An 8,761-nucleotide genomic window follows, 5' to 3' on the forward strand; every position below is an offset into this window, starting at 1 on the left:
CCTACTTACCCAGTCACACAACACTGCTTCACAGGTAGTCCACTACTCTAGTTAGATCAAGGCAAGTTTAGGACAGTTTTCAGATTTGAAAGACTCCAGAAAATTGAATTCTCTCTATTTAGGATCAGTGTGCAGCTTGTAAATGCAGAAATACAGTTTTTAGTAGATCTTAGAGCAGACCTTCTCTTTTTAAAAAGCTGACAGGATAAATTCAATTCAGAGATTTCACAGCATTTTACATATGCTTCACATGCATCTGACATTTTGTTGTAACTTTGTCATGGTTTAGCCCCAGCCAACAACTAAGCACCACACACTCAATTTCTCACCTTCTCTACAGGAAGGAGAATCGCAAAAAAAGGCAATAAAACTCATGGGTCAATGTAAAAACAGTTTGATGACTGAAACAAAATAAAATAATATAATATTCCAGTATTATAATATTATAACTCATTATAATATTAATAGCATTTGTAATTAAAAGAAGGTAGGGCAGAATAAAATTCAAGAAAAATAAATACTCACTGCAGTTGCTTACCACCTGCTGAAAGATGCCTAGCCAGTCCATGAGCAGCCATTGGCACCTCCTGACCAACTTGCCCCAGTTTATGTACTGGGGATGGCATTCCATGGTATGCAATATCCCTTGGGCTAGTTCAAGTCAGTTCTGGATATACTCCCCATCCCCAGCTTGTTGTGCTGCTCCTTGCTGGCAGAGCCTGGAAAACTGAAAAATCCTTGGCTTAAGAGTATATACTCCTCAGCAGCAACTAAAACCTCAATGTGTTACCAACATTACTGTCATACTAAATTCCAAACAGCACTGCATCATCTACAAGAAAGAGAATTAACTCTATTCCAACCAAAATCAGTTCAAACTTTCACCAAGAACACTTCAAATGGACTAAATGGACAGGACATTTATCCTCAACTCTTATGAGACATAATCATTAAGACCACAAATGCTCCAGTCTTTGGCATATACATGTATGAGTTAGAATAATACCACAGCATGCATCTATAAAGTACATATTAACTATCATCAGAGATAAAGTAAATTGGTCTTAATTTCATTAAGGTTGCAAAAAAGCAAGGCTTAATAAAATTCAGAAACAATAGATAAAAGTTCTTCAGCTCTTCCCAAAGATTCAATAGGTACTACACTTGTACTAGTTGTAGGACTAAATAAAATGAGGGTTTGTTTAAATACTGCAATAGTTTTGAACTAATTGCTGTAGCAATTATCCAAATAAGTTTCTGTTCTTCCAATTTTCTGAACTCCTGTAGATCTTCAAATCTAAAGAGAACTATAAATGCTTTTCATGGGAAATTTTGAGCTTATACTTGAAAGTACATTTAGACTTCTCCATATTTAGAATGGATTAAAGATAAGGAAAGGCTGTTGAGACAAGAGTGCCCCTCAGTGGCAGTAGTTGATATAAAATACAAGTATATGAGACTTTAAAAAACATATTTGGAATATTTATTTTCATTACTGAAAGACAATTGCACCATTAAATCACATCCTTTCAAAACTGCATCATTATTAAGAATCTGGGGGGATTTAGCACATACAATTTTATAATGAATAAATTTAAATATGTAGATCATGAGGTAAAAATATTTACTATGAAACACCAGTTGCTAAATACTTATGTCTGAGTGTTTTGTGGATGGGTGTGTGTGTGTGTCTACAGCTTATTGCTATATTTAAAGAAGAGAGATGGAGTTTTGCATAAAGACTTCTCACAACAATTCTGCAGCATTCAAATTGTTTTCTTCTGTGTAATGACCAGCAAGAAAACATACAGTAGTTCTTTGAGAACTTTGAAAAATACAGGATGTGAATTGCCTGGAAGGATTGCTGTGCATACCAGGTTGTATTAATTTGTTCAAAGACTAAAACTATGCCATGCTTTGTACTGCTCACACACATATTGTTTTCAAAATCTGTCCTGGAACCTGCCTAGGTTCCTTCCTCCACACTGTGGGGATTACATAAGCATACATCAAGAATATTCACTACTACAGACTTATACAAATAGCACCTCACTGCAGCTGATCTGGGAACAACTGAAGGATGCTAAACAATTTCATGGCAGAACTGGAATAGAACAGACAGCTGTTATACTTTTTATGTTCATTAGCACTTGTTCTCTAATCTGGTTATTTTAATATTCTTGCTAATTTAAATAAAACCAGACCTTGAAGCATAACTATAGTTTAAATGTTTTAAGGCTAAATCATCTCCATCATATTTACCATCCATAGCAGCAAAAAAATATAGCCATGGCTGACGACACAAAATTTGCATTAACAATTATTTTACTTCTGTGCCTGGGAAGGTCATTGAGCAGATCCTCCTAGAAGTTGTGCTAAGGCTCACGTAGAACAGGAGGTGATTTGAGATGGTGTCCTGGGTTGTAAGATAAGCTTGTATTCCATTTGCCATCTGTCGAAGGCGAACCGGTTGGACAGGTTTTTTGTTATCTCTCTCAGAGACAATGGTTTGTGTATACACCTTTGACTGATTCAATGAAAGGCTGAAAAAATGTAACGCCGTGAGGGGTCCCACCCAGAGGGGGGAAGCAGCTCTCTCGCTCTCTCTTCTTTGCGGGACTCCGAGAGAAGCAGCTCTCCCTCTTCTTCGCGGGACTCCGAGAGAAGCAGCTCTCTCTCTCTCTTCGCAGGATTCCCAGAAAAGCAGCTCTCTCTCGCTCTCTCTTCGGCGGCACCCGCAGCGAAGCAGCCGGCGCGCGCAGAGGCGACGGCAGCGGAGCTCAGAGGCAACCCCGGCGCAGAGGAAGACCGGCCCCCACTGCCACCAGATCTTCAGAGGAAAATTATACCCTTCTAAAGATCACCACTTCAGCTGCAACTCATCAACTATTGCAAGGGAAAGCAATTGTCCCAGCAAAACCTGATACTGGCATTCCTCAGGTTCTAGACTTTTTTTTTCTTTCACTAGTTTTGTTTGTACCGATTGCATTTTCCTTTTTAAATTGTTGTCTAGTTTTCTCCTAGTAAAGAATTGTTACTCCCACTCCCATATCTTTGCCTGAGAGCCTTTTAATTTAAAGATCCTCGTAATTCAGAGGGAGGGGGGTTTGCCGTTCTCCATTGCACAGGAGGCTTTGCCCTCTTTCACAGACTCCTGTCTTGTCTAACCAAGACAGAATTTGGCGCCCAACGTGGGGCCCGAGGGCATTGAGAGGGAAAAAGGATTAACAGTTCTTAAGTAATTTGGTTTTGTTGTGTGTAAAAACATCTTCAGCATCACCATGTGGTCTAGTTTACCTTGGTTTGGGTGGCATGTGATCGTAGCTATACTTTTCCCATTTGCAAACCCTTATCTAAAAATGGGTCCTATGACTAAGGCTACGGTGTCTGTTATCAAGTTTGGCTTCTGGGTTAATTGGGTGAGGAATTCATGGATCTTTAATTTCCTCTGGAAGGCAGGTACATGGATTCATAGCTATCACACGTTAACTGTATGTTTTTGGGGTTACTTTAATAACGGTACCTACTGCGAGGAAATAGCACCTGGGCAAACTTTCTCTCAACCTTTTAACCATCTTTTTGGGTCTGTTCCACCAGTTCTCAAAGGGTTAAGATCCTTTATAAGTGCTAATGATACCATACAATGGGTGGTGTTGCTGATAGTCCTGTTATATTTAGCATTCAAAGATAAAGGAAGATTAACCTGGATAACTACCCTCACACCTACACCACAGACTCGAGATGCTGCTGCTCCAGAGCCTGACCCTGCCCCACAGCCCACCTCAGAAATGAACCGCCCAGATTGGGTGAGGGTTCTGGTTAAGGAGATACGAGAAATGCTGAAGGAGTGCATTTCCCCAGCTGGTGAGAAACCGGCCCTTTGCCTTGAGGAGGGACAGTCTAATAGTACAGCTGTGGAACCCACTAATGTTACAACTGTCCAGGTTCCAGCTGAACCACAAGGGCAGTCACGGTCAGCAGCAGTGGCCCCGGTAGAAACAAAGAAGTCTAAGGTGAAAGCAGAGCACCCTGCAGATAGGGACAAGAATGGAGGAACCTCACAACCCACAGGGGAGCCAGAGATTGCTATCATCACCGAGTCCCTGACGTACGAAAGTCTTCGCAATCTGCATAAAGACATTGTGCGACGAGGGCGTGAGGCTTATGCTACCTAGCTACTCCGGGTTTGGGATCTTATGGGTACAGGCGTGCAGCTGGACGGTGGTGAGACAAGGAACTTGGGACCCTTGACCCAGGACTCGGGTATAAATCAGGTTTTTGTAAGGGAACCAGGGTCCCTTTCTCTCTGAGAGCGGCTCTTAATGAGTGTCAGGAAGAAGTTTATCCACAGAGAGAGAATGCAAGAGCACCATCATAGAATGCGCTGGAAGACCCTCGAGGAAGGGATCCAACAGCTGAGAAAAGTGGCAGTATTGGAGGTACTCTTTGGGAGGGATGGACGACACAATAATAACCCTGACAAGGTCAGGTGTACAGGACAAATGCTGTGGAGTCTGGCAAATCTTGAGCCATCTCAATACGCCACCTTCATTGCAACGATCAATGCTGACACCCACCGGGAGACAATAGGTTCTGTTGCCAACAAACTTAGGAATTATGAGAGTATGATTAATGGCCCAATGCAGGCTCATATCTCAGCTGTGATTAAGGAGTTTAAAGAGGAGATGAGGGAAGAGATAAGGAAGGTTAATACAGCACCCGTGAGAGTCACAGGCCCCAGAATCAGCACCCAACAATCCCCAGCTAGAGAGAGAGGGTACACCCCAAGGGCTAATCTGTGGTTCTTCCTGCGTGACCATGGGGAAGACATGGGGAGGTGGGATGGGAAACCCACCTCTGTCCTGGCAGCACGGGTCCGTCAACTCAAGGAGGGAAACTCTAACCGGGAGAGTTCCACCAAAGTGAAGGTAGCCTCAACCTCCCGTGACCAAGCTTGTGAGTACGATCTGTCAGACCCCCTTGAAGGGACCTCTAGTATGTATGCCCAGGGAAAGAATGATAACCAGTGTTAGAGGGGCCCTGTCTCTAGCCAGGGAGAGGCACGGGAAAACCGGATCTTCTGAACAGTGTGGATCCGATGGCCTGGCACATCAGAGCCACAAAAATATGATGCTTTAGTTGATACTGGTGCACAGTGTACTCTGATACCATCGGGACATGTGGGGGCAGAGCCTGTTTCCATTGCTGGTGTGACAGGGGGATCACAACAATTGACTCTGGTGGAAGCTGAAGTGAGCCTGACTGGGAAGGAGTGGAAAAAACACCCTATAGTGACTGGCCCAGATGCTCCGTGTATCCTAGGTATAGACTTCCTCCGGAACGGATATTACAAAGACCCAAAGGGACTCAGGTGGGCTTTTGGAATAGCCGCTGTAGAGGCAGAAGACATTAAGCAATTGAACACCTTGCCTGGACTGTCAGAAAACCCCTCTGCAGTAGGACTCCTAAGGGTGGAAGAACAACGCGTGCCAATTGCGACCTCGACAGTGCACCGCCGGCAGTATCGGACGGATCGAGATGCCGTGATCCCCATCCACAAAATGATTCGGGAGCTGGAGAGCCAAGGGGTAGTCAGCAAAACCCACTCACCCTTCAACAGCCCCATCTGGCCTGTGCGCAAATCTGACAAAGAATGGAGATTGACTGTGGACTATCGTGGCTTAAATGAAGTGACTCCACCGCTGAGCGCTGCTGTGCCGGACATGCTGGAACTCCAGTACGAGCTGGAGTCCAAGGCAGCAAAGTGGTATGCCACCATTGATATTGCTAATGCGTTTTTCTCCATTCCTCTGGCAGCAGAATGCAGGCCTCAGTTTGCTTTCACCTGGAGGGGCGTGCAGTACACCTGGAACCGACTGCCCCAGGGGTAGAAACACAGCCCCACCATCTGCCATGGACTAATCCAGGCTGCACTAGAAAAGGGTGAGGCTCCAGAACACCTGCAATACATTGATGACATCATTGTGTGGGGGAGCACAGCGGCAGAAGTATTTGAGAAAGGTGAGAGGATCATCCAGATACTACTAGAAGCTGGCTTTGCCGTCAAGAAGAGCAAAGTCAAGGGACCTGCCCGAGAGATCCAGTTCCTGGGAGTGAAATGGCAAGATGGACGGCGCCAGATTCCCACTGAAGTCATCAACAAGATCACAGCTATGTCCCCACCAACCAGCAAAAAGGAAACACAAGCTTTCCTGGGTGCCATAGGTTTCTAGAGAATGCACATTCCTGAGTATAGCCAGATTGTGAGCCCTCTTTATCTAGTTACCCAAAAGAAGAATGATTTCCACTGGGGCCCTGAGCAGCAACAAGCCTTCACCCAGATCAAGCAGGAGATCGCTCATGCTGTAGCCCTTGGCCCAGTCAGAACGGGACCAGAGGTCAAGAATGTGCTCTACTCTGCAGCCGGGAACCATGGGTTGTCTTGGAGCCTTTGGCAGAAAGTGCCTGGGGAGACTCGAGGCCGACCACTGGGATTCTGGAGCCGAAGTTACAGAGGGTCTGAAGCCAACTACACTCTCACAGAGAAGGAAATCTTGGCTGCCTTTGAAGGAGTTCAAGCAGCCTCGGAAGTAATTAGCACAAAAACACAACTCCTCCTGGCACCCCGACTACCGGTGCTGGGGTGGATGTTTAAAGGAAAGGTTCCTACTACCCACCATGCCACTGACGCCACATGGAGCAAATGGATTGCCCTCATCACTCAACGCGCCCGTATTGGAAACCTGAATCGCCCTGAGATTTTAGAGATAATTACGAACTGGCCAGAAGGTGAAAACTTTAGTCTCACTGATGATGAAGAGCAGGTACAAGTGGCAAGGGCTGAAGAAGCTCCACCATACAACCAACTACCAGCAGAGAAGACCTGCTACGCTCTTTTCACTGACGGTTCCTGTCGCATCCTAGAGATGAACCGGAAGTGGAAAGCAGCCGTATGGAGCCCCACACGCCAAGTTGCACAAGCTACCGAAGGAAAAGGTGGATCGAGCCAACTCGCTGAACTCAAGGCCGTTCAGCTGGCTCTGGACATTGCTGAAAGGGAAAAGTGGCCAAAGCTCTACCTTTATACTGATTCATGGATGGTAGCCAATGCTCTGTGGGGCTGGCTGGGAAGGTAGAGAAAGGCCAACTGGCAACGTAGAGGAAAGCCAATCTGGGCTGCTGATATATGGAAAGACATTGCCTCTCAGGTGGAAAAGCTGACGGTGAAAGTCCGTCATGTAGATGCCCATGTCCCCAAAAGTCGGGCTAATGAGGAGCACCGGAACAACGAGCAGGTAGATCAAGCAGCAAAAATAGAGGTGTCAAAGATAGACTTAGATTGACACCATAAGGGGGAGTTGTTCCTGGCTCGATGGGCTCATGATGCCTCAGGTCATCAGGGCAGAGATGCCACCTACAAGTGGGCACAAGACCGAGGGGTGGATCTAACCATGGACAGTGTTTCCCAGGTTATCCATGACTGTGAAACGTGTGCTGCCATCAAACAGGCCAAGAGGGTGAAGCCCCTATGGTATGGTGGGCGGTGGTCCAAGTACAAGTATGGGGAGGCCTGGCAGATTGACTACATCACACTGCCCCAGACACGCCAAGGCAAGCGCTACGTGCTGACCATGGTAGAAGCCACCACTGGATGGCTGGAGACTTTCCCTGTACCTCATGCCACTGCCCGGAACACCATCTTAGGCTTGGAAAAACAAGTCCTGTGGAGACACGGCACCCCTGAGAGAATTGAGTCTGACAACGGCACCCATTTCAAAAACAGCCTTATCAACACCTGAGCCAGAGAACATGGTATCGAATGGATATATCATATTCCCTATCATGCTCCAGCTGCCGGCAAAGTTAAACGGTGCAACGGACTCCTTAAGACTACCCTGAAGGCACTCGGTGGGGGAACATTTAGAAACTGGGAAATTAACCTGGCAAAAGCAACCTGGATGGTCAACACCCGGGGGTCTGTCAATCGAGCTGGCCCTGCTCAGTCAGAACCCTTACACGCAGTAGATGGAGATAAGGTCCCTGTAGTACATATGAAAGGTATTTTAAGGAAAACTGTTTGGATTAATCCCACCTCAGGCAAAGACCAACCCATTCGTGAGATTGTCTTTGCTCAAGGACCTGATTACACTTGGTGGGTAATGCAGGAAGATAGGGAGACCCGCTGTGTACCACAGGGAAACTTAGTCTTAAGAGAGAACTGGGTATAAGATTTCATGGTGTGCAGATAGAAATAGAATAAGGGGTGGATAATGTCCTGGGTTGTAAGATAAGCTTGTATTCCATTTGCCATCTGTCGAAGGCGAACCGGTTGGACAGGTTTTTTGTTATCTCTCTCAGAGACAATGGTTTGTGTATACACCTTTGACTGATTCAATGAAAGGCTGAAAAAATGTAACGCCGTGAGGGGTCCCACCCAGAGGGGGGAAGCAGCTCTCTCGCTCTCTCTTCTTTGCGGGACTCCGAGAGAAGCAGCTCTCCCTCTTCTTCGCGGGACTCCGAGAGAAGCAGCTCTCTCTCTCTCTTCGCAGGATTCCCAGAAAAGCAGCTCTCTCTCGCTCTCTCTTCGGCGGCACCCGCAGCGAAGCAGCCGGCGCGCGCAGAGGCGACGGCAGCGGAGCTCAGAGGCAACCCCGGCGCAGAGGAAGACCGGCCCCCACTGCCACCAGATCTTCAGAGGAAAATTATACCCTTCTAAAGATCACCACTTCAGCTGCAACTCATCAACTATTGCAAGGGAAAG

This window comes from Lonchura striata, chromosome 2 (assembly GCF_050655825.1).
Source record: "Lonchura striata isolate lonStrDom1 chromosome 2, ASM5065582v1, whole genome shotgun sequence".
Classification (NCBI taxonomy): Eukaryota; Metazoa; Chordata; class Aves; order Passeriformes; family Estrildidae; genus Lonchura; species Lonchura striata.